At 30.1% G+C, this 27371-nt stretch overlaps 1 protein-coding gene across 1 annotated transcript in view; it reads left to right on the top strand.

The window, feature by feature from the left end:
* The first annotated feature begins 12260 nt into the window (after positions 1-12260).
* Pgant9 (polypeptide N-acetylgalactosaminyltransferase 9) overlaps positions 12261-27371 on the top strand; it is a 177879-nt gene continuing 162768 nt past the window's right edge. Inside the window, exon 1 of the mRNA XM_011501740.1 lies at positions 12261-12407. The gene's annotated coding sequence lies outside the window, so the exon portion shown is untranslated. The remainder of the gene's footprint in view (positions 12408-27371) is intronic.

A 27371-nucleotide genomic window follows, 5' to 3' on the forward strand; every position in this document is an offset into this window, starting at 1 on the left:
TTTTATTATAACTAATATTATAATCGATAAAAAATCATATTTATACAAGAAAAATTAACTTTTATAGTCATTTATTCATACATTTTACATAATATACTAAATGAGATTATTTGGATGAATAAAATAATAATATATAAATTATACATACTTATAATTTACAATTTAATTTTTTAATTATAAGGTTTTTTTAACAATTAATTCACCATATTTATGATTAAATTTTGTTTTTTTTTTTTTTTTTTAATAATTTTGATTTAATCAAAATATAACTGCATTTTAAACATTTAAATACATTTTTAACATCAAGGATGTAATATTAATAACATTATTATAATAAATTTAAAAGAAATTACAAAACTCTTAATCAAATTATAAAGATCAATATGTATATATTGAACAGCTGTGATAAATACAATTTAGGAATAATGAACTAAAATGTTAAAATTATATTGCAATCGAATATGAAGTAATTTATGAAATAAAATTACGACAATACTATTTATTATATTTATGCTACTAGATTATCGTATTAAAGTCAAATCTGCGAAAGCATAAACTATATAATATTATTAGGCATGCGCTATATAAACTTTATTTTTTCAATGTTTATTTAAGGAAGCACATTGCAATATCACTACACACTAACTTCACGTGCAAATAGTTTAATGCATGAAGCCAATTATTATTTAAGTGCTATGTAACAAAATAACGATTTTGTAGACACAATCTTATGTCACAACCATATATATACGAACACACAGTTTTACCGTTTTAATTTGCGATTAATTACACAGAATTGAATCGAATTTCATTTCTCATGTTTTTGTAAACACACAACTCAAGCAGAGCCTCAATTGAATTAAATTTATAAAATCTGTAATAATATATATAAAATTATTATTAAAAATAGAAATTATAATTATTAAAATATAATATAAATTTTAAATGGATAATTATGTGTATTTTATTATAAATAAAATAAATCAATATTTTTCAATAGCCAATTTATATAGCCAACATTATTTAATTTAAACATTATTCCAATGAAATGTTTTGAATATGCTTATGGTATATTATATATTTTATTATTAATTCGTAAGTAAAGTATTGTAACTAGAATTAAATTGAGACATAAAGAATTTATTATTCTTTCGGACCTATTAATAACATATCGGAATTTAGCATTACGATTTTCGTTGTGAAACTGTAGTAAGACTTTCTGAGCATTAAATAAATGTGCAGTGATAATATAATAATCGTTGAATTATATTCAATTGCTACGTTATAACGAATTAATATCTTTTTATTATAATTCATTTTTACATTGAAAAAGTTTGCATTAGTTTCCTTTAATTATTAATAACACATATTATGTAGTACAAGTGGAGGTTATTGTTTTATTTATACCGTGTTTTCATATCTAAACAATCAAAACAAAACCGACTTCTAAAGAGAATAGTTCATATATACTATGTAATATTAATATCGATAGAACTGACACTAAAAGCGATTATTTAGAATTCTAACGTATTAATAAGAAGTAAACATTTTGCCAACTAAAATCATTTTAATGCAATTGTAAAAATTGTATGTGTCAATCAATTATACGTGAAATGTACGTATGGAATTGTGAAGGTGACATATAGGAAAAAAACACAGAAAGAAGACGCAAGGAGAAGGAACGAAAGTTCTCAAAGTCAACATTAGGTCTTAAACTCTGGACGCCTAGAAGAATTTGGAAGATTGTCGAAGCAGCGAAGGAACGAATGTTTTCTGGGTAATCTATGAATAAAATTTTGTTCATTACAATTTTTGACGAGACAAAGGCACATGTTTGGCGGTAGTAAAACCGATACGCCATCAGTTCCAATATATTTTTATTAAATATATTTCGTAGAGTAATAAGCAAATATGCGGTATACGTTTTATGGTCCAGATCAAGCTTTTTATTTACATCAGATTTTCATAAATTGTTTTTAATCTCCTTATACTGTACAACATAAAAATAGCTGCACAATTTTTTTTATATATTTTTGTAATATTTTTTTTTTTTAGTCAATAAACATTTTATCACAATCATGATGTTACAGTTATTAGCAATACAAACACTTTTTAACATACGACATATCACAATTATAATGTTCTTAAAAGTAGTTTAATTACATGTTATGATTATCGTATATATAACATAGAGTACATATATAACATTAGTACAGAAATAAGATTCATTAGGAAGTTCAAATTTAATTCGACTCAATTAAATTTAATTAATTTTAGCTAAAATAGCATTTATAATTTTAAAAAGTCAAGAAGCCTTTATTTATAAATCAATAGTTTTTATTTTAAGAAATACTAATATTAAGTTTTCTATATTTTTCATATTATTAAATAATACTCGAAACAATGTTATTTAAATTTATTTATTAACAATTATTCCAAATAAGTTTTAATTAATTAATTATAGTTAATTATTTACCTAAATTTGCAGTAATAGATTCATCGTTTTTATATGATATTTAATTTTGTTAATACGATAATTCTTAGTTTAGTGACGTTAATTTGCGGAATCATTAATTAAAGGGGATTTGAGAATATTTAAATATCAGCTAATGGTTAATAATAAAAAACAGGTAAATATTTCATGTTCTTATCAGTTACATAATGACCCAAATTTTTGTTTTTAGATAATAAACAAACGTGTTACTGGACTTATGAATTACTCTTATATCTAATGAATTCTATATTAATAAAATAATGAAATGTATAAAAACAATTGCAACTTTGTGATGTTTTTTATGTCATTAATAATAATAATCATCTTCGGTAATTATTTTACTCATACATTTACAATCATACGTATTAAGACTATATATTTTTGCAACTGTAATTGTTACTTCATTAATTTTTATTGTAACATTTTCTTTATGGCAAAATGTTTTCTAACATTATATTTACTTTTTATAATTAAATTCATTTTTGTAGTTTTAAATTCATTTATTTTGAAGATACAAGGATTTATATAATTTATTTTTATATAAACATTATTATTATCTTATGAAAAAAATTGAATAAAAACTTGATCATATATTAAGAAAAAAATTCTCATTTTTACATTATTTATAATAGGATATTTGTCAGTTTTTAATTTTATTTTTATTTTGAATTTAAAAATTTTTACAATTTCATTACGAAATTTAAATAAAAATATAATTTTACTTCAATACAATCATTTGTAATAAGTCGATATTAAAGGGAATAAGTACTGAACCCAATTTGTGATTAAGATTTCTGATACATCCACATCACCATTTCACTATGTTAAATTATACATAACTTTTACATCAAAATAATTCCTACTTTATTAAAAAATAATATATAAATATATAAATAATATATAATGTATAAAATATATTAATATATCATAATTAAATATAAAATAATAAAAATTTATAATACAAAATTTAACCACATATTGAATAGCATAATATTTAATTAACAAAAAAGTAATGAATAATCTATCTAACGTATTAATTTATACATTCAACGAAATTTAGTTTACATGAATGACTTATTTCACAAGTTTACCGAATAAATTATGTATATTTAATTACATAATGAATTTAAATCAGGGAATACTTAAAATATATATAAATATAATATATCACAAGTATCGAATATTTTGTTCATTTTGCTTATTAAAAAATTTAAAATACCATAATTATTTAGTGATATATATCATTCTATTCATTGATATTTACTGAAAAAATTCTATAATAAATTTATAATGTATAGTCGAAATATTATAAAGTGCATTTTAAAAGACAGAATCTTTTATGCTTTATTGTAGTTCAATATATTACTACCATATTTCAATAGTATTCTAATTTACAATATTTAATTATTAATATTACAATTTTAATATTTGCAAAAATAGTTGATCCAATAATTGAAATTGCAATATTTGTATATGAAAATGCTCAGAAGATATGTAGATATGTATAGAAATAATAAAATGAGATTAATTTAATCTCTTCAATATTCCGACTCATACAATATGAATAATTATATTGTCTCCTCGTATTTCATTTATGTGGACACGTGATTATTCATGTACATAATATTATATTTATTTTATAAATGCAAAAAGGTATATTCTCACATATTTTATCATGTTTGATTAGAAGTTATAGGATAAATAATAAGTTCTTTCTCTCTCGTGCCAGATGTCAATGAACCGACCAACTAATATACCAGGCAATTGGAATCCCATTGAGCCCTTTGCTGTGAACCTCGTGACGCTAGCAATGTATTTATCGAATCTTCAAGTATATGTATATATATAAAAAAAAAACATGCATATGTAGAGGTGAACGAGCGGGCGATTGCGAAATGCACCTGATTTCCCTAGCGACTCCTTGCTCACTCCTTCCAAATTTTTTCTTTCATTTTCATTTTAATACGCTTAAAACAATATTACTTGTATATGAATTACATTCTATATTCATGCAATAATATTCTTAATAAAAGGGAGAAAACTTCACAATCGATGAACATTTGTTGCACATTTGTATATTTAAAATATGATTGTTGTCTGTTGTCTGTGACATTTTTAAACGCTATATAATACCTTTTGCAAGAGTAACGGAATATTTTCTATATGTATGGGGGTAGGCAGAATCAAAAGTTGGAGATGCTTGGCGCGCGGTATCAACTCCAAGGTTTCTCAACCGTGAAAAATGATCGAATAAAAAAGTATTTAATGTATTTTGTATATTTTTCTTATAAAAATGGAATTATGTTAATGCAGGCATTAATCATTCATTTTTAAATATTTTGCAAATCAAATGGTTATTTTATGGCCAAATAAGCAGTTATGTAATTAACATTGTTGTCTTTATAAATAATCATTAATATATATTGTATAATTCATTTACTCATAAGATTTTGTAAAAGACTATTGCAAGAATAAGTACATAATATTATTAATTTTACTTTTTAAAATTTAATTGTCAAATTTTTAACAAATTATTGATAAATAAAAGAATGAAGGCATTCATTAATTAGCAATCATTCTATTTATTTATATCTTTTTGAAAACGTAATATATTTTTTTTAATAATTATACAATGTTTACTGCACATTGGCTACAAACAAAACTCAATTGACGTATTAATTAATATTATACTGCTTAAATATTTGGTATTCTAAAATTTTATATTTTAAAATTTAATATTTTCAATTAGCATAGGAAATTTAGTTTGTAATTTTTTAAGCTCAATCATAATTAAAGATGAAAAATAAAAAAATGTTACAAGTATTTCTTTATTAATTATTATGTAAGTTTGAATTAATAAATGGATAGTTGATATGTTTATGCAAATTTAAAAATTAACATTTCATACTGTTACAAAAAGGTTGTTATACCATTATAAATCCCAAATAAAACAAAGCTTTTAAATAAGATGTCAAATCATAAACATATTGTATTTGCCTTCAAATGTGATTTCTATTCTAAATTGAATGTGTTGATAAGATAAATTAATTATTAGTAGTATTTTAATACTAAAGTTAAGAGCAATTAAAATTTAATACATAAGCAGATTCAATTTTAAAGTTCATTAAAATATGTCATTATTTGATTATTTTAATTTTAAGCCAATAATAATATGCATATGTTTGTGTCGGTGCGCGCGTGTGTATGTATGTATATATGTTTGCGTTTTTAAAATATTATTATTTCTTGCTTTATAAACAAAATTTTTTTTTTGAAAATATAAAATGTAATACAAGTACGATTTTAAAATAGACGTAAAAATTTTATCACGGATGTTTTTTTCTAAGATTTTCATGTATTTCAAATTTATTTAAACTTGATATTTCAATTTATTGATATTGATTTTTAAACTTACCTTTTTCATTAATATCTTTGAATCAATTATACAATTGTACTTTTTAATTATTATTCATTAAAGTAATAAATCTCAAGGTATACTATATTCTTTTGCAGTATTTGTTCATTAACAATGCATAATTATATTGATATTCAAAGGAAAATGAAAAATAAAAAAGAATAATTTATGATAACATAATTTTCTAATCTTATTCGCCCATTCATTCTATATTTTAATTTATTAATAATTAAATAAAATTTTTTTTTAATCACATTACATTTAAATAATAGAAAAGAAAACATATTACATCGATATTAGATGAAATATACTGTTTTTGATATATGTTACCTTAACTGTCATTAAAAATTCAAAAGTTAATAATCTTATCGGCTAAAAGAATTGACTTTTCCAGTTTCTAACTTATTTTTCTTAAATTATATCTTGCATTATCTTATCATATTTTGTATTGTATACCTTAACGGTTTTTTATTAGAATTTATTCTTATTACAATCCTATATGCAGCCGTTTTATTTTCTATTCTAATTGTCTGTTCCGTCAAAATTAATCTATGTGATTTAATTACTTTACAATACTGGATTATTCGTAGAGAATTTGAAAGTTTATTGAATTTGCATATTATAAATCTATTTATATCATTCAAATTTTTTTCTTTTATTTTCTTTATTTTAAATCATAATTTTATTTAATTTCACTTTTTTTTGAAATATCAATCCATATCTATCATAATATTAGATCAAGTATGTATTGTGTTTAGTTTTTTTATCTAATGAGTTCATATCCAATATGTTCAGTTTTTTTTTGCATATGTAAACAATTAGGTAAATCATATCCAATGCTCAAAAGCTAAACTCATGATTCTACTTATATATTACAAAATTTGTGTGGTAGTTAAATGTGTGGTAATCACGTAGCTCGTAAACGAAATAACACACCATTTAAAAATTGAGGTAAAAATTGAGGAAAATCCACTTTAAGCATATTATAATTGCTTGTAAATTTTTTTTTATTTTTTAATCGAATACACAACAAATGTTTGAAATATAAAAATGATTATTTCTATAAATGATCAGTTTGCATATAAGTACGAAACGAGTAATTAAAAGAAATGAGGTCATTTCATTTGATTGTGGCATTAAATTAGTATCTTCTCTCTCTCTCTCTCTCTCTCTCTCTCTCTCTCTCTCTCTCTCTCTCTCTCCATATATATATATATATACAGTAGTCGGTTATTCTTTCTTATACAGAACAATCACTTACTCTCGCTTACTGGTTCACTCGCGCTTTCTTCTTATCTTGATAGCACTACGATTCGCGTGAATGCAAAAATTTGAATGCAAAAATTTGAATGCAAAAATTTCAAGTAAAAATTTTACTTTCATATAAGTATATGTCAGTACTCTCAATTATATTCAAAATGAAAAGAGCAGCAGGCTATTTGCAAACTATAAGAAATCGTAGATTCATCATAAGAAATTTATTTTTATGACAATGGAATATCTTCTTGTTATAAGACTATTTTGAATAATCTTATCTTCATACAATTATTTGGTGTTTGAAATTTTGTGCTGAATTTTTGAAAAGTTATTTATTAAAATTTTAATTCGTATTTAAGATATTTGTAGAACGTCTTTTATTTAAATAAATTTGAATTTATATTTGAAGCTTTATATCTTTTATAATGAATTGTTTACAAATAGAAGAAATTTTGACAAATTAATTTTATACATCTAAAAAATCATTGTTGTAGTTAATGTGCTTTCCTAAATTATTGTAATTTTACAAAAACTTCTGTTTTTATACAATTATTTCCTTGTTCTTTGATTATACTTGAATATATTTATCGATTATAGATTACTTTTTCTATAATTATCATATTTGTTCTATTTATAAAAAAATATTTAAAAGTAAACATTTTTATGAGTTATTATATGATAATTGACGGGATTGTGGTAAAAAATAATTTTTTAGAGTCAATATAATATTAAGAAAAGAAAATATAAATAAATTTATTACATTCCTAATTATAAAATAGTTATGTTTAATAAAATTTCATTTCACTACAAAACTGACAAATAACTTTTTATAAATAAAACATGATTGATAGTTGCTTTGCATGCTAAATACATAATAATATGTGGATGGTTGTAAAATAATTTGTTATGATTTTGTTAATTATAGCCTACTAAATTTATTATTTTGATAAAAAATACTTTTCAAACTATAATGTAGATAAAATATAATTAGGGATTTTTTAAAATAAAATATTACCTAAAATTAATTCAATTAAGTAGATTTATTATGGTTATATTTAAGAATTTTTAAGGTAATTTTTAAGGTTAAATAATACTAGAAAATATTAGAAAAGTTTAAACAAATATAGAAATGATATTGTATTTATAGGAATAACTCTTATTTAACAATTGCATTGATTTTATAATTAGAAATGTTTATTATTTGTAAAATTTTTTTCATTTTTTACACTATATCAGTATAAAACATAGTTTTATTCGATTTTTAATTTATATATTTAATAGTTAAAACCACTATTATTTTCTATTTAATAAGATGGTAGAATATTGAAGAAATCAATGTTACCCTATTGGATTGCGTATTTTCTTTTAATTATTTTTTCAACATTACATACACGTTAAAATATAATTTATAAATCGATAGATATATATTTTTAAAAAGAATTGATCAGATAGTTTATTTATTTGATTATCCGCTAATTAATGATTGTAAAATAATTATTTTTAAAATTTTAATATCTTATTTGCATTTCATCAAATGAATATTGATAATAAAAAATATTGAATTTATTCATACCGAATATTTATACTGAACATTTATATTTTCGACTTTTTAGTAATTCAAGTAAATTTATTAAATGAATAAGATCGGTGATCAAAATGATTATTGCATATTATTTTTTGTTTTGAAGGGTCGGTTTTCTTTATCTAATTAATAATAATAATGTCTTAAAAACTTAATTGTATGCCAGTCTCAATATTTTGATTAATAATTTCACATATAATTTAATAGCAATGGTAGCTTTAAATCCTTTCATCTAGTATATTAAAAAAAGAAAAAAATAAATACCATAATACAATGATAATAGCCTTAGAATTAATATCTATATTTGGTTCTAAAATAATTCATTAAGTTCATAAATTTTTTTTCTTTTTTTTTTCGACGCAACGTTGCATGAGAGATATGAAAAAAATGAGCTGTTGTAGATAAAAATATTACGGTCGTCGTGTGGTACGGAATCGTGTAAGCCCAACGGTACACACACAAGCACGTATGCATGCGTGCACGAGCGCACGCATATAGCGCACCTTTCCTAAAGTTAATATATTCTGAGTCATTAAGTCTCGAAACATGTTTTTACGATGATATTTGAAAAACATTTATTACAATGACGCTTCCATTGTTATTTTTTTTCATTTTTTTTCATTTTTTTTTTCATCTAATATATCAATAATGAAGCTATTTTTAGAAATTCCCATTTCTCATAGATAAAAGGTGGTCAGGTTTCATATTGTGCGACGCATTGGAATAAAAGTATCATCGACAACAACAAATATTTGTCGAGAGAGTATCAATCTTTAATAAGCTGAGAGCCAAGGAAGCGGTATTTTAGGCCAGATGCGTTAGGCATTTGGGACAAGTTTTAGTCAACCAGCTTCGCCACTACGTAATCGCGATTTGAAGGTAGAAGAGCGCAGTGTAAATTATCGACATAGAGCAATGCGGGTGTTAGTTGTGTCTTTTCTCTCTCCAAAGCCCGAGTGCCAGAATTATTATGCGAAAAGTTCTTTGCGCTTCTCGTTTCTTCCCTGATGGACGATTAAAACTTCCGGCACGAGCTCCAAATTCAACTGCACGTCGAATTTATAAATTTATCCGGGCTACAACGGTACTGCTTTACCGAGGAAGCTGGCGGTTGTCGGGAATTGAAGTGAAGCTATGCTGCGGGGACTGGGCGTTAAAACTATACTTTTGATTTGCAAGTGGGGAACTTGAGCTTTTTTACCCTGAGATTAAATGAGCTTCAACTTTTATAGATGCCCTTCCTCCCGGGACAAGCTTTATCTACTTCCGGAAAAGTCGGTTTTTCATAGAGCTTCTTGTTGCTGAATATTCTTCATTTTCTTTTTAATGGATAGGACAACTTTGGTCGGTTAGGTATCGTTTCAATTTCATTAATTACCGTTCAGCTTTCCCCATATTTATTTCCTACCATCTAATTCGCATTTTCATTTCTTTATTCACATAAATCTAAATTTAAAATTTATAAAATTCCTGCTCCTCTGATATCAGTTTAATAAAAATCAAACATTATTGAATATATATGAAATAAATCGAATATATAATAAAACATTATTTTATACTACCTTTTTTTCCCTTCCACTCTCGCACACACGTACGCACGCACGCACGCACGCACGCACGCACGCACGCACATAACATCACATCACATCACATCACATCACATCACATCACATCACATCACATACAGATATATGCCCGTAGAAAATACGTACATTAGATATATTAAAACTTAAAATTGTTGAAATATTTCGAATTATTTATTGATATATCCTACGGTCATTAATGTAGCAGACTTCATTCGTTTTTAATTGTAATGTGAATTGTAAATGTGAAAAATTGATATTTATTTTTATTAAATAACAATAAATAAGTAATATTCATTTTGAAATGATGAGCTTTATGAAGTTACGATTAAATTTTTATTCTAACATATATGCAAAATTTTAGAAATAGGTATAATTGATACAATCGTCTCCATATTTAGTTCAAAGGTGCAAAAAATATTTACAAGTAATACTCGATAAAAATATTTAAAGTAAAAGAAATAAGTTTAGCTGATGTCTATATACTTAAATCTAAAATATACTTATATCTTAATAAACCATTTAGCAAATATGTGATAGGTTAATAAGAGCTCTAAAATTATTTCGAAACATTTAGAAAGATAATGAAATATAATTGATGATCGAACATATAAAAACTAATTATATATATTGGGATCTTTTTTTATAATTAATAGAGCTTATTGGTATTTTCACAGAAAACACTAAAGTATAACAGGCTTGAAACTTTTATCTTGCTCAATTGTTTAAAGTATCTATACCATTATGAGAATGGTGAAAAGTTAAAGATTTTTCGATAAATATTCCATTACCGCTTACAGAAAAAAAAAATAAAAAATAAAATACTTTTGCGTATAACTGATTTACAATTTCATCAAACGTCGTTTAATGTATTTCCCTGTAAACAATGACGTGTATAATATAATTGTTTTAGCAAAAGTATTTTACTCGCGTAAAGAAGGAGATTTATTTGAGACTGAATAAAAACAAGTTTAACCAGAGTATTAAGAGAAAAAATACATGAAAAGTAGGTGGTTACATTGGCAGTAATAGATGCGGGTATGTAGTAAAAAATATATAATAATATATCTTAAGAAACGGGATTGTAGTATAAAGAGAATGTAGCGAGAGAGAGAGAGAGAGAGAGAGAGAGAGAGAGAGAGAAATGGTAATTTATAAAAATAATAATATAATGTAAGAGAGAAAATCCATCGGTGAAATTGAAACTGAAAATAATCTTTCTACGAAGCATTTACTCGTCTGAGTCAATTGGGCCACCGTCCTTCTCTCATACTCGCTTATCTCCTTTTGGTCGATCGCAAATTAAAGCCCTTAATCCCTTCTTTCCTTCTTTAGGCAGTAATCTTCGCACCGGTATTCGTACAGACGCCTTGCCAGGGTCCGCTTTTCCGGCGAGTAACGTCCTCAGGAGTCCGTGGTAGCTGGGGCGGGAGGTAGGTGTAGGTGTCGCGTGGGAGTGAGGCAGCAACATTGGCCGCTACCGCCGCCGCTACCGCCGCCGCTACCGCCGCCGCTGCCGCTGCCGCCGCCGCTGCCGCCGCCGCCGTCGACATTCCACGTTGAGAGCGCGCCGCTGTGCCGGCAGAGGGTACGTGCATCGCCGGTGCCGGAGAGAGGGAACGCAGACGCGCTCCAGGCGCTCCGCTGCCAGGGTGCCGAGCTCAGTTCGCTTGAGGATTGCCTCGAGGCCGGCCGGTGTTGTGCGCAATTTTAGCGGCACTCACGTACGCGCGCACACGCATACCTACAACATATTATTTATATATAAATATATATATATATATATATATATATGTGCGTGTGAGTTCGCGTGCGTGCGTGTATAAACCCACATATACAGCCACCCATAAACACACACACACACACACACGCGCGCGCGCGCACGCACAGACATATCTATATATATATATATATATATATATATATATATACACCACGCTCTGTCTGGACACTCGTGCGCGTCCAGGAGGCGGGGAAGGCGCGCGTCGTTTACTGTGTCCCCGCCACTGTTAGTGTCCAGGTGACGGAGGTGCGTCAGATAGCGGGAGGATTATTTGCTCCAGGTCTCGTCGACACGTGAGTTCACGACACTGCTTTTTACAGTTGCATGACAATCAAAAAGCGTCCCTCGTTTCTCGCATTTATTCACTGTCGGGTAACATGGATGGGCACTTCATCATCCGAGCAACGTACACTAGCTCTAATGAGAGCCGTTATACATCCAGCACAGGAGTCACTTTACGTCCTGTGCGAAGCGGACAAAGAGAAAGAAAGAGAGCGTTGGTGAGCTGGGGCAACGAGTGCAGAGCGTAGTTTGACGTAAGGGGGAGGGACGAAGTAGGGAGCGCGGACCTTGGGAGCAACCGCGATACGTATACGCTCAGTATGTACGTTACCTGTTCTATAAGGCCCTGGATCTGACAAACTATCGAAAGAAATTCGAGATCTCCGATAGGCATACGATCTTTCCATTGATTTTGCGTTCAATGTAACTTTAACCGTCGCTGCTCCGCCAATTTCTCCAACGAATCGTTCGTTTATAGAAGCTACGCCGGTCGCGCACGTGGCGATTAATATTTGGTTAATATGATGTGTCTTCAATCTTTGCGAATTATACACGCGTAGATAAACTAATGACTTGGTGGATCGCTCCTCGAATTTCGCCATTGAAAACGTAATTGAGTAAGTGATTATGACTGCGTAACAACCGATAACACGATGCACTACTCTTCAAAATAAACAATAATTATTCCTTTTCCCATCAGCCAACTAATTTTGTAAAATTTACAATTTTAAAACGCTATGTTGCGTTAGCCCCATATTAGTGGGTAGGTTGTGTTAACCCCTCGATATTGTAAATACCTGTATTACTAATTTATATTTTTCTTAAATTTAAGATAGCGCGAATTTTGTGCGAATGCGAGCAATTCGTGGGCCTCGATTCGATGACCATTTCATATCGCGACTGTGAAATTTTACGATTACGGATAGAAACTTTATGTCCTCTAATATCCGCCACTATGCACATAGGTATAATAAATATTCGCATATAGATTTTCCATTGCTCGTGGAAAAGCAGTCTTACATGTTTTGTAAATCGTGCGTGGAATGGGGATGCAGGCCGATCGTTACTCTCCTGCTTCGCTAAAAATCAGATAACTACTTATTCGATGCATCGTCAATCCTCGAAAATTACTGTAAGATGAGCTTTACGATATTGATTGAGTGCGGGAAGTAAAAATTTCACGAACGAGTATCAGCGCATTCAATCGGATGCTCGACATTGATATTCCAAGCGCGTGTGAATTTAATCAGTTGTGCATTTTCGCGCTGGCAAGGCTGAAATAATACCAAACCCGTTAAAATAAAATGATATCCTCTGAAATTCTTTGAATCGGATGAAAGCCAATTTCCCATTTCAATTACGCCGTGGTCAGTGGTTGAATTGTAAGAGATTCCGCGGCGGCGAGGGGCGAAGGGGCGATTGGCGGGCAATGGAATGGGACTACCGAGACCGGGTGGTGGTGCCCATGGGGTGGGGGTGGGTGAAGAAAATTGGTTGAAAAAGCAGCTCCTCCAATCCAACGTGCCTCGGCTCTTGAACCACTCACCACACAACGCGCTTGTTGTACCAATAGGTGTAAGCACGTGAGTGGAGTTGGTGTGTGGCTGCCGTTTGACTTTCCTGCGCGTTCGCATAACGACTTGGCAATTACATCGCAATCAATCTCGACGATTGTAATTATACGTCCTGCTCCTACGAGTTTTATTCGCAATTTTGCCTACGCTACTCGAGCCTTCTAATATTCAGCAGCTGATAATTAGTGGGCTGCTTGGGCGGCACTTCCCTTAGATTTTTTTTTTATTCGAACCACTTTAGTTTACCGTAGTCTTATCTTCGCTCCATCAAACATTAAACGCTTACGTGCCGCTTCCTTTCTCGCTTCTTGACTTTACTCTTCAGCCAGCTTGTGAAATGCAATTTTTCAATTATTATGATAATTCTATAGTTCGACCTAATTTACACAGATTCCCCTTTTACTTTTAATCACACGTTCTAACAACAATAGGAACAGCTGCGGCTATGTATATTTTTTAAGCAAAATGACACTATTCAGCGCTTGAAAACTGTGTTATAAATTTAAGTGACAAATTTTTGTTTACCTACATATACTGCCTAAAGTAAAAAGAGATAAAAAAAAATTATTTTGATTAATGCTTGAAAGAGGAGTGTGTTAATATGGCTAAGGGGAAGTCGTGATATGAATATTTTATGCGTCTTTTTTTCTTTTTCTTTCTTTCTTTTTTTTTTTGTAACATTTAAATTTAAAAGATAAAAAGTGTTCAAATATAAAGTTACGAAGTAGAAATATTTCTTTTAAAAATTGAGTTTTATCATTAGATTTTAATAACGCTGACAAAATGAGTGAAATTATAAAATTAATTATTTGATTAACTTTTAAAATTTTGATATTTACAAAATATTAAAACGATACCATGAATAAATATCCGCGCCTTTAAATACGTATGTACGGCTCAATGTGATTCGATTATAATGAAAGTTCATGGGCAGAAATCTGTTTGTATCTTAAATATTTTAATTTATGAAAAAGTTAAGTCAATTATTATATATCAATGCTAATTAGATAAAAACAATCCAAACGTTTAATGGTTGTAAAAATCTCTTATTTATTAAAAGTAATATTTTCGTGTTCGAATTTTTTCTGTCTTGTGTATGCATAATGCATTATGTCTTCTGTACAATTTTTTCATTATTTTATATAATAAGCAATAATATAAAAAAATATAATTTATTAAAATAAATTTAAGCATCTTCATTTCATAAATATTAAATACGTAAAAAACGTTTAAATAATACTTTTCTACTTGTTCGTAAAATTTTTTTCGTAAAATAATGCATTCGACATATTAATGTGGCCAAAAAAAGCAAATACAATTTATTCTTAAATAATATTTGTTATCTCATTATTTCATATTTGGAATAATAAATGTTGAATATACATTCAAAAATACGTATTGCTTATTCAGTATACTAATTAATTTATATACGGATATAACATTTATTCACATAATGCATCGAAATAAATATTTCACTAAATTTTATAAAGACCAAATCAGAACGTTCAATTATAAAATTCAATTTCAAAAATATTTTAAATCAATAGTCTAAACTAGATTATTCTCGCTATATTTCACTTATAATTTATATTATTAATTGCAATTTTAATAATAATGGAATGCTAATTAAATAAAGTTTATTAATCAATAGACAACATATTTGATTATTATAATTATAAAAAATACTATCACAAGCCATAATAAAGATTTATAAGCAATTCGATTTTGTAAATAATTCGCTCTTGATAGCGACGTAGTGGATTTAGTAAAATAAGTAAATATTAAATGTAGAAGAAAAAAGGTTATTATAAAAAATAATTTAGATTTAGATGGTAATAGATTGTAATTGTAACTGTAATTAGATTTAATAATTTAATATTTTTAAAATATAGAAAATAGAATTGAAAATTAAAGTGTTTCTATTGTATGTTTAATAAATTAATTAATTAAACGTTTGTAGTTTCTATTGGGAAATATATTTTTTTGTTATTATAATGAAATATCGTAAATGAGTACACTGTTTATATGATATGCTCTTATAAAGTTATATAATTATTAAAACTGTGTTAAATAAAATTTTTTGTAAAATTATTCTCATATATTTAAAATAATAGTGAAATCTAAGAAATATGTTCAAAAATTTTGCCTCTTCTATGATTTTATCTTATTACTTATTCACCTAAAATAAGTATTTATGTTTTTTTTTTTTTTTTTAATACATATACCCATTTACTTTTGAAATTAGTAAATGAAATATTAAAATTTAATAAATTTAATTATACGAACTTAATACGTAGCTTATTAAAAATGTAAGTATCATTATGGATTTACTTTATGAAACCTCGCAATATAAATCAATTTTATAATTTATTTGAACAATAAATTATTATAAAAATTCAACTAAATTTACAAACGATTTAATTTAATCAGGTTTATTTTGAGAATATATGAACAATGTCTTCTATTGCATAAAACTCTGTTTTAATCCCAGGCTCAATGACAAAATTTTCAGTATTTTTAACAAAATTATAAATTTGTTCTAAATTTCTAGGCTTAAAGTAAATTTTTACTAATAAATGATCTGATGATTGTCAATAGGTATTCAACATTATGGTAAAAGAAAAACAAAACAAAACAAAACAAAAATAAATAATAAAACGACGGAGAAACAGAAGAAATGGATTCGAAACAAGTGAATTTTTAATTTAAAAGAGTTTGGATACTAAGTTTTATAATATTGATAAAGTGCCGACTTTGATCATTTACTTGCATCATGCGGTCAGAGGGAAAGCTCTCCTATGCCCTACGAGTCACTTCGTTTTAAATTTGAAACACTCATTTTACGTATCTTCATCATACTGGTCATTTACCTTTGATATTGTATAACTTTTATATATGCATTCTTTTTTATAATTATTTCGATTGTATTGCATCTGCGTATCTATGTATAATTAAGCTACTCTATAGTTCGATCCTAGAAGAAGTTCAGAAATGTGAGTGGCGGAGTAAAGATGAGGAACGAAAAACTAGGCAGCCATCGATTTCCTTATCGACAAAGCTTGTCTTGTCTTATCGAGCTATTCGCGAATGGCTCGATTAGAATTTATTAAAGATAAAAAAAAATACATTCGCGAAGACATTGTTTAAAAAACGATTGTTGAGAAAACTATAATCAGATTTGCCTATAAAATAACTAGTTAGCTTTTTATATATTATAAAAGAGCTCGTGAATGTGAGTTAAAATAGTAATTAAGAAGGAAAAGCGCACACCTGCTCATTTAATTAGCTGAAATATCTGATCTGGTTAATGACTGCTGTAAAGTTATCGATACAAGAACCGAATTTAATTTGACAAAAATATTTTTTATTTCTATTTTTTATTTCTTAGATTTAAAGCGATATATGTTGTGATGCACAAGTTCTGTTGTTATATTAAAATATAATTACTAATTAATATAACTGCTATTATTTTTTTAATTTATATTTAGTATAAAAAATAATGTTTATTGTCAAATTGTACAGTGAGTTTGTTATATGAAAACGAATGAATTATTTCAAATTAGTTAATATCGATTCACGTCTTCGAGAGCCGCAATAAACATCTCCGTTAAATGAATAATATTTCACTGAATAAACTTATTTATATTACATTATATTTCATTTATACAAGTATACAAAAAATTTTTTTAATTAAGAAATATAATAGGTCTATGGAAAAACGTGTATTTTATAAATTTGAATTACCGGATAAAATAAATAATTATTCTGTAGATATATCTACAGATAATGTAGGTAGACAAGAGTATTAACAGTAATATCTTATTACATCATTTCGATGATTTAACTATTAAGACATATTATGTATGGGTAATCTTTTATATTGAATACATAAAAGATAATTTTTGGTGTTAACGTAAAAACATTACACGAAGTATTATTTAAGACTGTTATAAATATGGTGATGTGGTATTTATTACAATTTTAATGAGGGATAAGAAATTCTTATAAAAATAATTTAATATTATTGATTAAATTAAAAAAAATATAAATCCATTTACTTAACGTAAGTATCGTTAAAATAGCACTTGAAAATTATTATATATTTCGAGAAAATTTTAATGAAATAAATTTAATTCCCATTGTTTTGTTATTTCTTTTTTTTTTTTTTGTTTTTTTTTGTTTATGTTTTAATAAATTAAAAATGTCTAAATATTATTAAATATCACAATGGAATTTAAATGCAAATAAAAACAAGTTTGTTTAACATTAGGAAAAAATTGTTTAAGAGAATCGAATCGTTTCAATTTCCCGTCTACATTAATGTATACATTTATTAAGAGTTATTAATAGGCAAAAATATTCGAGTAATACCAAACTTTCTACACGGTATATTTCTATCTGGTGTATCTTATTTATTTTGGGGCAGTTTTTATTTCTTTATTTTTTTTTTTTATTTGTTCAAATATTTAATGAGAATTGAAACACGTGACACAGTTGATAAAAATCTTGAAATTAACGCGAGGATTCTAGAAAAGTAAGAGGAATATTTAAAAAAAATTGCTTATGAGTAAAAATAAAATAATTTAAAACTCCTTTTAAAATATTTTTTTTCTTCATTTTTATATCAGACTCGCTAATGTTTTATTGAAAATGTATTATATGATTTACCGTAATTTTTATTTATTTATTTATCGTTTTTTTTTTTGTTTTTTGTTTTTTTAATTGAAATCTTCAGTAACTTATATATTCTTTAAATATATTTACATTGTATCAATTACTTTTTATAATCAGCGCGTAAGATAATACGAAAAATTCATATTAACAGTTTTGAAAAATTTATCGCTCTTTTTTTCTCTTCTACACACTTTTGGTTGATTAAAATAATAAATCTTTGAAGATTAGAGGGAATTTACAAGGTAATATTTTCATCATAAAAATAATAGGCATTTTTTGTTAAAAAATATATTCACGTTTCGATCGAAAGTTTGTTCATTTCGCCGTTTATATGAGAATCAATTTTGATAAGCCATTTATTGTGGAATATTTTTATTTTAACATAGCCTTCATCGACTGAATGCCCTGATAAAATTGTGTGTCTGTAGCAAATATGATATCATTTTATAATGCGCCTCTGTAGGCCGCTCTATTCTTTTAATGGACGAAGATGGCTATCTGGTTCGATTAGTAATGCATATGCACGCAAATTCTAATGGCGTGTACTTCATTCGCAAAAAAGCAAAGGGAAGAACCTAAACTAGAGAAGGAGTCGGACCAATTAATGCATGTAATATGACATTACGAGAAATGAATTGACTATGTTTTTTTCGTTTATAATTAGCGCTACTAGTGCGTAGGAGCAAAAGGAGCTAGCTTTACCTCGAGTTGATCCGTTTGATTTACATCCATCTCTTGGCTGTCGGGGACGTAGACCAATTCGAAACGAAATCCTATGCATTTTTAATTAAATCTCTCTCTCTCTCTCTCCTCTCCCTCTCTCTCTCTCCTCTCTCTCTCTCTCTCTCTCTCTCTCTCTCTTTCTCTCTTGTCTCTTCTCTCTCTTCTCTTTTCTCTCCCTTCTCTCCCCTCTCCTCTCTTCTCTCCTCTCTCTCTCTCTCTCTTCTCTTTTATCTCCCTTCTCTCTCCTCTCCTCTCTTCTCTCCTCTCTCTTCTCTTTGTCATGCGTCCGGTTCTTCTGTTGTCCACTCTCGGCATTACGGATTCGCGATGCAGTTAAGCACGGACGCGCCAGTCCAGCTTTCAGAGCTTAAATTTATTCCGTGCATTTCAATCTGTCCGCTCGCGTGTATGTTAGCTTCGTTTCGTTGTCCCGAGCGGTTTTGACTTCGCCCCACAGCTTTCCAGATTCACACGGACGACGCGAAAAATAAATAAAAGCCGAGAGAAATTACGGAAATGCAGCTACATAGGCGCACGGCAGAATTGAAAGTTTAAGAAAGAAAACGAGGATGCGGTGGAATAGGAGTTGAGGTGGGGAAGAGGGAGGACATCATTCCGTGCCGTCTACTGCCGATGTAACGCAACTTATGAAAACACTCTTTAAATGGCTACGATTGTTTTGGCTGAGAAATTATAATTCCAGCTATACGCATGAAAATACCCGTTATTACTATGGCTACTGCAGCTCGACTTGTCGATTATTTAAACACAATATAATTATTATTTTGATATGTGTAGTTATTAATCTGCCTATGGCTAATACAGCAACGGAATTAGGAGGAACCATCAAGTTAAAGCGCATAATTCATCAAGGTTTTTGATAAATCATCGACTAAGGCTGCGGCTTATCATATAGGAAAAAAATTTAATTAAAATTTTACGACAGTTTATAATTATTTAGACTGCAGTTATAATAGTATTAATGTGAAGTTAGCATTTCACATTGTTGAATAAGGTAATCGTAACGTCCTTTATTTGCACGATATGCCAACTTTTAATAGAAAACATTCTGCAAATGTGCTTAGGTATGTTTCATGCCCAATCAATGAAAATATCTACATAATGAAATAGTTGAGACATTTGAACTTCTTATTACGTAAAATCCAAATAATAACTTTGCTCGGGGCAACCAGCGCGACTTAATTAGTTTTTTAATAATAAAGTTAAGCTAAAAAAAAACGTTAAGCTTTCGCGAAACAGCAATAAGATGTATAAAAATTTAATTTAATTATAATGCGGTTTTATTACTTCCTTCGAATTCTTGTATTTTTCTTAAACACTGTTTAACGCTAATAACTTTAATGCCTTAAAGCATAACATTAATTTGAAATTTAAACATTTACCATACCTCCCAATGCAATGATTCGCGCAACAAAATTGGCCTAGACGATCACTTATTTGGCAGACTTAAATAAACGTTTAATAGCGACTTGTGTATGGCAGTAGTAATGGAGTAAATTGTAATGTCCAAAAATATCACCAATTATTAGCTAGTTAACGCGCCATTGCACGACGAATGATCGAAGCGATGAAAATACTTTCCATTTGGATTTGCATTAACTGATTTTGTATGAACAAATCGTGGATTTAAGGCCTTTTTTTTACGTCAAGTTGGCGAGATGTTTGAGAAAGTGATGGAATAAATTATTGCAAACTCTTGTTTTTGCAGTGCGAGTCTCGGCCTTCAATCCTCCTAAAAGCCAAGATATCAGGTAAAAAATAAAAATAAAAATAAAAAAAAATAAATAATTAACTAAAAAAAAAGTAAAAGAGACGAAAGGCTAAACGAGTAACGGTTATAGAAATAAAAATATATGAGTGCTTTTGCATGGCCGCGCTCATATCTATCCATTTGGAATTCAGCAAAACGTTTATTTGGAAAGCGCCAAGCAACCGGATTCCGCGACTGCGTTCCACGAGAGGACGCGTAGTAGATAAGTTTTTGCTTGCTATACGTCTTAAAAAGTAAGGCAATTTTTCAACTTCCCCTAGGAACGTGTGCACGAGCATCACGAGCGCCCGGGTAGATAGTGCAAAGCGTATGAATGTGTCCCGGAGCAGGCGAGTGAGTGGATTCTCGTCTCGTGCCGGTGCGCGTCCTAACCTCGTTTTCCTTATTTTCGCGTTACTCGTGTGTGCGAAAGCATTGCTGCACTCCCGCCCACCAGAGTCGCTGCTTTCGTTCGTTCCGTCTCCATCGCCTTAATTCGATATAGCCTCGAGCGAGAAATTATTATGGCTACTTGCCTACTCATACGCCCTACGAATGTGTATTTTATCGCCCGAATTGGCGTATGATGCATTTCTGCCTTTCCCTTGTATTTTTCCGACTTGCCGCGGCAAAGTAAAGTGCACAAGCTCGATAATGCTTGATAAAGAATTTTAAAAACTTTTCGGATACATTTGTGACTGTAAAGCGGGATGAGGTAACGCCGTAAGAATCCGATGGAGCGTTAAATCTTTATTGGGTAGCTATTCGGGCCGCGCTATTGGTATACTTTTTAAATGATAAATGATGTTTCATTGAAATTTCCTTTTACCTTGGCAACTAATAGCTTAACGCACTCAACTCTACGTCGGCTAATCAGTTTGTTTTCCTTATTCAATCGAGACTCTCGTCTTCATAATATTGTACTTACAAAAGACTACAATTACAATCCATGTTTGTAGAATGTTATTGCAATAAAAATGATGACGAAGCCATTTATTCGAGAATAAGCACATGCGCTAATGAAAAGCACATCTGCAAAAAAATCATAAATAACAATTCTTTTATCAAATATTGGAACCAGAGTGTTCAAAAATCCAGTGTAATTTTGTTTCAATTTAAGCATGCATGTTCTTTCTAAATTTTAAACTACTGCACGATGCTTTTAAGATTTATTTAACGATAGAAAAATCACTTTAAACATTATATCGAATTTCCGTTAGTTTTATTTAACAACGTAATTAAAAACTTATTAAATTGTAAATTATATTACAATATGTTTTATTAAATAGTAAAGCTTGCATTATTCGAAAATTAAAGAAGAATCTGAAATGTTTGTTTTTTAAGATGACTTTCAAATGTAAGGTAATGAATAACAATTGATATTACTTATCGTTCAGTATTTTTTTTTTCATATATTTTTTTCATATATACACCGTACTTAATTTATATATATATATATATATATATATATATATATATCATGAATAATATTTATCTTTAAATTATAGATTAACTTATATTAATATTTATAATACATTTCATTAATTATAATTAAAATATAATTTTATAATATATGGTATTTGGAGCTTACAAATTTAATTTTAAATAGTCTTTTATAATAGATTATGAGAATTATAAAATTATAAAAGCTCGTCATAATGTAATTTTTACAAATTTAATTCTATTTAACCAAAATTAATATATAAATTATAAAATAATTAAGTAAATTATATTTTTATATATCCACTTTTTATATTATCGAAGTATATATATATATATATATATACATATATTTGTAAAGTCACTGAGACAGTATGAATATGAGCCTTACCTAACAGAATAATCAACGATATTTATTAATTTGGTATTTTAATGGTGCCAAGCCTTATAATAATACAATTAATTCTTATAGAACCATTATTTTTTAAGGGATTAATAAACTATATACCTATATATACCATATACCATATACCATATACCCAATATACATATATTCAGTAGTAGGAAAAATGATTTAACATTGCGGAAAGCAATGTATAATGATATTCGAGTCTATTTCAATTTCAGTGAAAACTCATAATAAGCTTCATAATAAATACATCAAATTTTGATTCATTGTAATGCATAATCATAATTTATTATTATTCAAAAGTTGTATGAATTTTCTTCATTCTACTTTTTAAACGAGCGATATGGATGAAATGAACGAATCAACAATACAACGCATTTGATTAATGTTCATTTATAAACAATGTCCGCTAATGTCGAAACGTAGATAGTTAAACTATTTTAACATGGCCTAATTGTTTCAAAAGTACCATATAATAAATGATATTTTAAGCGTTAGAATATTAGTATGTACGAATTTTAAACATAATGAGAGGAAATTCCTCTTGGAATAGTCCGCATATTGCGAAAGTACATGAATTTTGCTAGTATTATGTTAATAGAAAATTTGAAAAGTAGCCCATTCATTTATATAACCTTTGCGCACAAAGCCAGGGAAATTTATACGATTAATCTTATTGGCTTAAGGATTAAAAATCGCAGGTAAATAAATACGTGCCCGTGTGTTAACTTTTGCTCCACTCTCGCAGGTCATATAAATAAGTAGATGGCAAAATTGTAGCTGGACACAAAACCTAGTACCAAGGTCTGTTTCTTCATCTTTTGCGAGACGAGGTCCCCGTTCTCGGACCTGGGGCCTACCCATGTTTTCGACCAAACATACCAACGAAGCGACGGGAGAAAGGAGAGATTCGTGTGGATTTACGTGGGGCGGAGGAGCGGAAGCTATCGAGTTGCTTGCATATTGATGGTGCACGCCGCGACTGATTAATTATTATGCTGGAATTCTAGGAGGTTGTTGGGCTCGCGAGTTGCAACGTCCTCATGCATATTCCGGAGCGAACGAGCGAGCGAGCGAGCGAGCGATGTCTGTCAATGCTACTCTCTTGGCTCTCCTCGAAACTCTAGGAGATTACGTGCGAGCACGAATCAAGTGGCGAAAGCAGTCGGTGCCGAGCTCTGCCTCCGCAGACACCTTCGAAACAAAGGAATGGCAAGGCTTTTGCTTCTTCTCTCCTCTCTGCTCCTCCCCTCGCCCCCTCCGCCATTCAACCATCGACCCCTCCCCACCCTCTCGCCCTTTCTGATCTTTTCCTATCTCTGAACGCAGATGCGCTTCTTCCGTGACTGGTATCCTCGATTTCCTAGCTTTTTACGAGATGCCTCGCGTTGTTTACGATCTGATTTCACTTTCAAATCTCGGGGGCTTGTACTAGAGTAGGCTGTGCTCGAAAGTCTGCTGTCGCCGGTAAAGCCTCGTATAAATATTTGTCTCTTACAGTTCCGTTCGATGACACGAACGTACCAGCGACGTGAAGTCGGTATTTGCCTTCTCCTTCTCCCCTGATTCGTCTTACTCCTTGCCGTTACAACTTTTACCTCTCTATTTGCGTATGTATAAAATATATTGTATTTACAAATGAATGCTCGAGAACTCGATACTTTTATTTATCTTTATAATTTTCGACGAATCACGCAGCGAGACGGTCATTCAAATCCGAAACATGTATATATAATAATTAAGTGGCTCGGTAACAATCGAGTCAATGCTGTGACCTGCAATGAAAAATAGTGTACTCGAATCAAGCGAGGCATTTATAAAAGGAGAAGAGTCGTGTCTGATCGGTAGCTACGTATTTTCGTCTTATCTAATTCAAAGAGAGGCTATTATCAATAATTTATCGGTGTATTTTATAGTAAGATTATCGTGATTCTTATTTAAGTATCGGATGGATAGTCAAAATGTTTCTCGGACGAGTAAAAAATAATAAGAGTAATGTGAAAGAGATGCTAGGAAATATTGTTACAGCTTCGCGAAACGAAAAGCAATGAACCGTCGAGAGGAAAATCGGAGGAAGTTAGATCGAATAAAAGTTAGGCTAAAAAAGTCACCGCAACACTGGATACTTTGCAGATGTATGTGCGTAATGGTATGTATAGACCGCGTAATGGGCAGTGATTTAAATTTTAAATGGCTACCAGACAGTCGAGTCGTTGGCAGCGGCTAACCGTTGCGCGTTCCTTCTCCTTCCCTCAGTCCATCTCAGTCGACGCTGCGCATCGGGTCAGATAGCTGTAACTCATCGCTTCCTCTGAGTTTCTCTCTCTCTCTCTCTCTCTCTCACTCTCTCTCTCTCTTTCTCTCTCACTCTCTCACTCTATGTCTTTCTCATCCCCTTCCCCACCTTTTATCTCTGTCGCTGGATGTCTCTCTCAGCGCTTAGTCGTTGTCGTCACGCATTACACCCTATTCCTTACTTTTTGTGCTCCGCAATGTTGTTGACAATGGATATGAATTGACGGATGGAGTGCACTTGCCCGGTGGTTCTGTATAATCCAGCTGTTGTCGCTAAGCTCTTAGTATCACTTGTTTGTCCGACTCGTGGTTATGTAATTGCTTCCCGAAACTCAAGTGGTGAGCCTAACAATCCTCTTCCTCTTCTTCCTCATCTCGAAAAACTAATATTGCATCGCTCGGCGCTGGTCAACAATGAGAGTCAGTGATGCTCGAAGTGATTGACCTTGAAAGAGGATATTCGTACAATGTACTTAAGTATTTTATGTGTGATATACATTAGTCTGGTATGTTATTATTTTATAAAGTTTTTTAATCTTTTCATAAAAGGATCAATATCTACGTATATTTATAATGGACAGAGAATGCGTAGGTTATATTATTCAGGTGATAGGTAAATGTTAACAAACTCAAAGGCAATTTTCTTACGATATTTTTTATAGTCCTTTAATACACGCGCGCGCGCGCGCGCGCGCATACACACACACACACACACACACACACACACACACACACACATCCACACATCCACACATATAAATTCTATTCTTAATACACATTTTGAAAATGATTACATTATCGATCGTTTATCCAGATCTCAAAAAGAAAATGTTTAATTTTGCTTTTTAAAGAGAAGCCGTTTTAATAAGAAGTTCCTGTCTGCATTCAGCAGTATGTAAATGCAAATTTGAGAATTCATTTGGACGTCGGTGCGTACACCACTCGATGGCAAGGTTACAGTTCGAGTCAGAGTGACATTCGTTAAAGGCCGATGGTACACGAATGCGGATGATATTCTCCCACTGTGGGATTATGCCAGTAGACGATCGAGCGCGATAATCTCGATTGAGTCCGATGGTGTGAATGCGGCCTAACGGAGAGTCTAGTATCTCTGCTCTGATCGTTCCCTCCTCCTTTGTCTGCTTTTGTGTGTGTGTGTGTGTATGTGCATGCGCGGGCATGCGCGCGCGCGCCGAGCGTCCATGTTTATGTCTGAGGAGGACGAACCGGCAACAAACATGCGGTTAGACCGGTCGCGAGAGCTCGGATTCTCCATCCCGGACGCTCATCGCCAGCACTGTTTTTTATCTTTTCGTGCACACGCATATAATGTACCATCGTCTTCATCGTCTTCTGCGAGGTCTATGTATACGCCTTGGGTAGTTCGGTATCGTGAACAACAAATGAAGCGTGTTGAAGTTTATTTGGAGATGTCCTTTCCCAATAGTTCTGCACGGTTACCACCGGCTTCTCACTCACGTATATATGCAATCAAATCTTGTCAGCTTGATTCAAAGAGACTCGGCCACGTTCGAGAGGCCATATATGAATCTCGGGGAGAATCGACAAGAGGAAGCCTTCGTTCGGTATAGCTGATAACGAGTGGAGAGACCAAGTCAGTGTCGGCTCGAACTTTCTGATAATCCGAGAACTTCTCTACCTACCATCCCTTTCTCTGGATTTCACTGTATTTTTTTCCTTTCTCTCTCCCCCCCCCCATCTTTCCCTCACCCATCGCCGTTCACTCACTCTGTCTCGATAAGATCTTACAACGTTACGCATGAGCTTACCCTCGAATTTTAAATTCTCTTCCTTTCTCGTTATGTTCATGTTCATGTAAATGTATGAGCTCACAGTAGAGAAGACCATTTTGTCTATTAATCTGAAATTTAATTACTCAGGAGAAGGAACAAGAAAAGGAAAGAGAAGGAGAGACAGAGATAATCATTCAGAATCTTTTATTTGTTGTATATGTTATTAATTATACATGTAAAACAAATGTTTTATTAAATGCAATATATATATATATATATATATATATATATATATATATATATATATATATAAACACACACACAGAGCTTGAGCA

Source organism: Ceratosolen solmsi, unplaced genomic scaffold (genome assembly GCF_000503995.2).
Source record: "Ceratosolen solmsi marchali unplaced genomic scaffold, CerSol_1.0 scaffold23, whole genome shotgun sequence".
In the NCBI taxonomy this organism is placed as follows: Eukaryota; Metazoa; Arthropoda; class Insecta; order Hymenoptera; family Agaonidae; genus Ceratosolen; species Ceratosolen solmsi.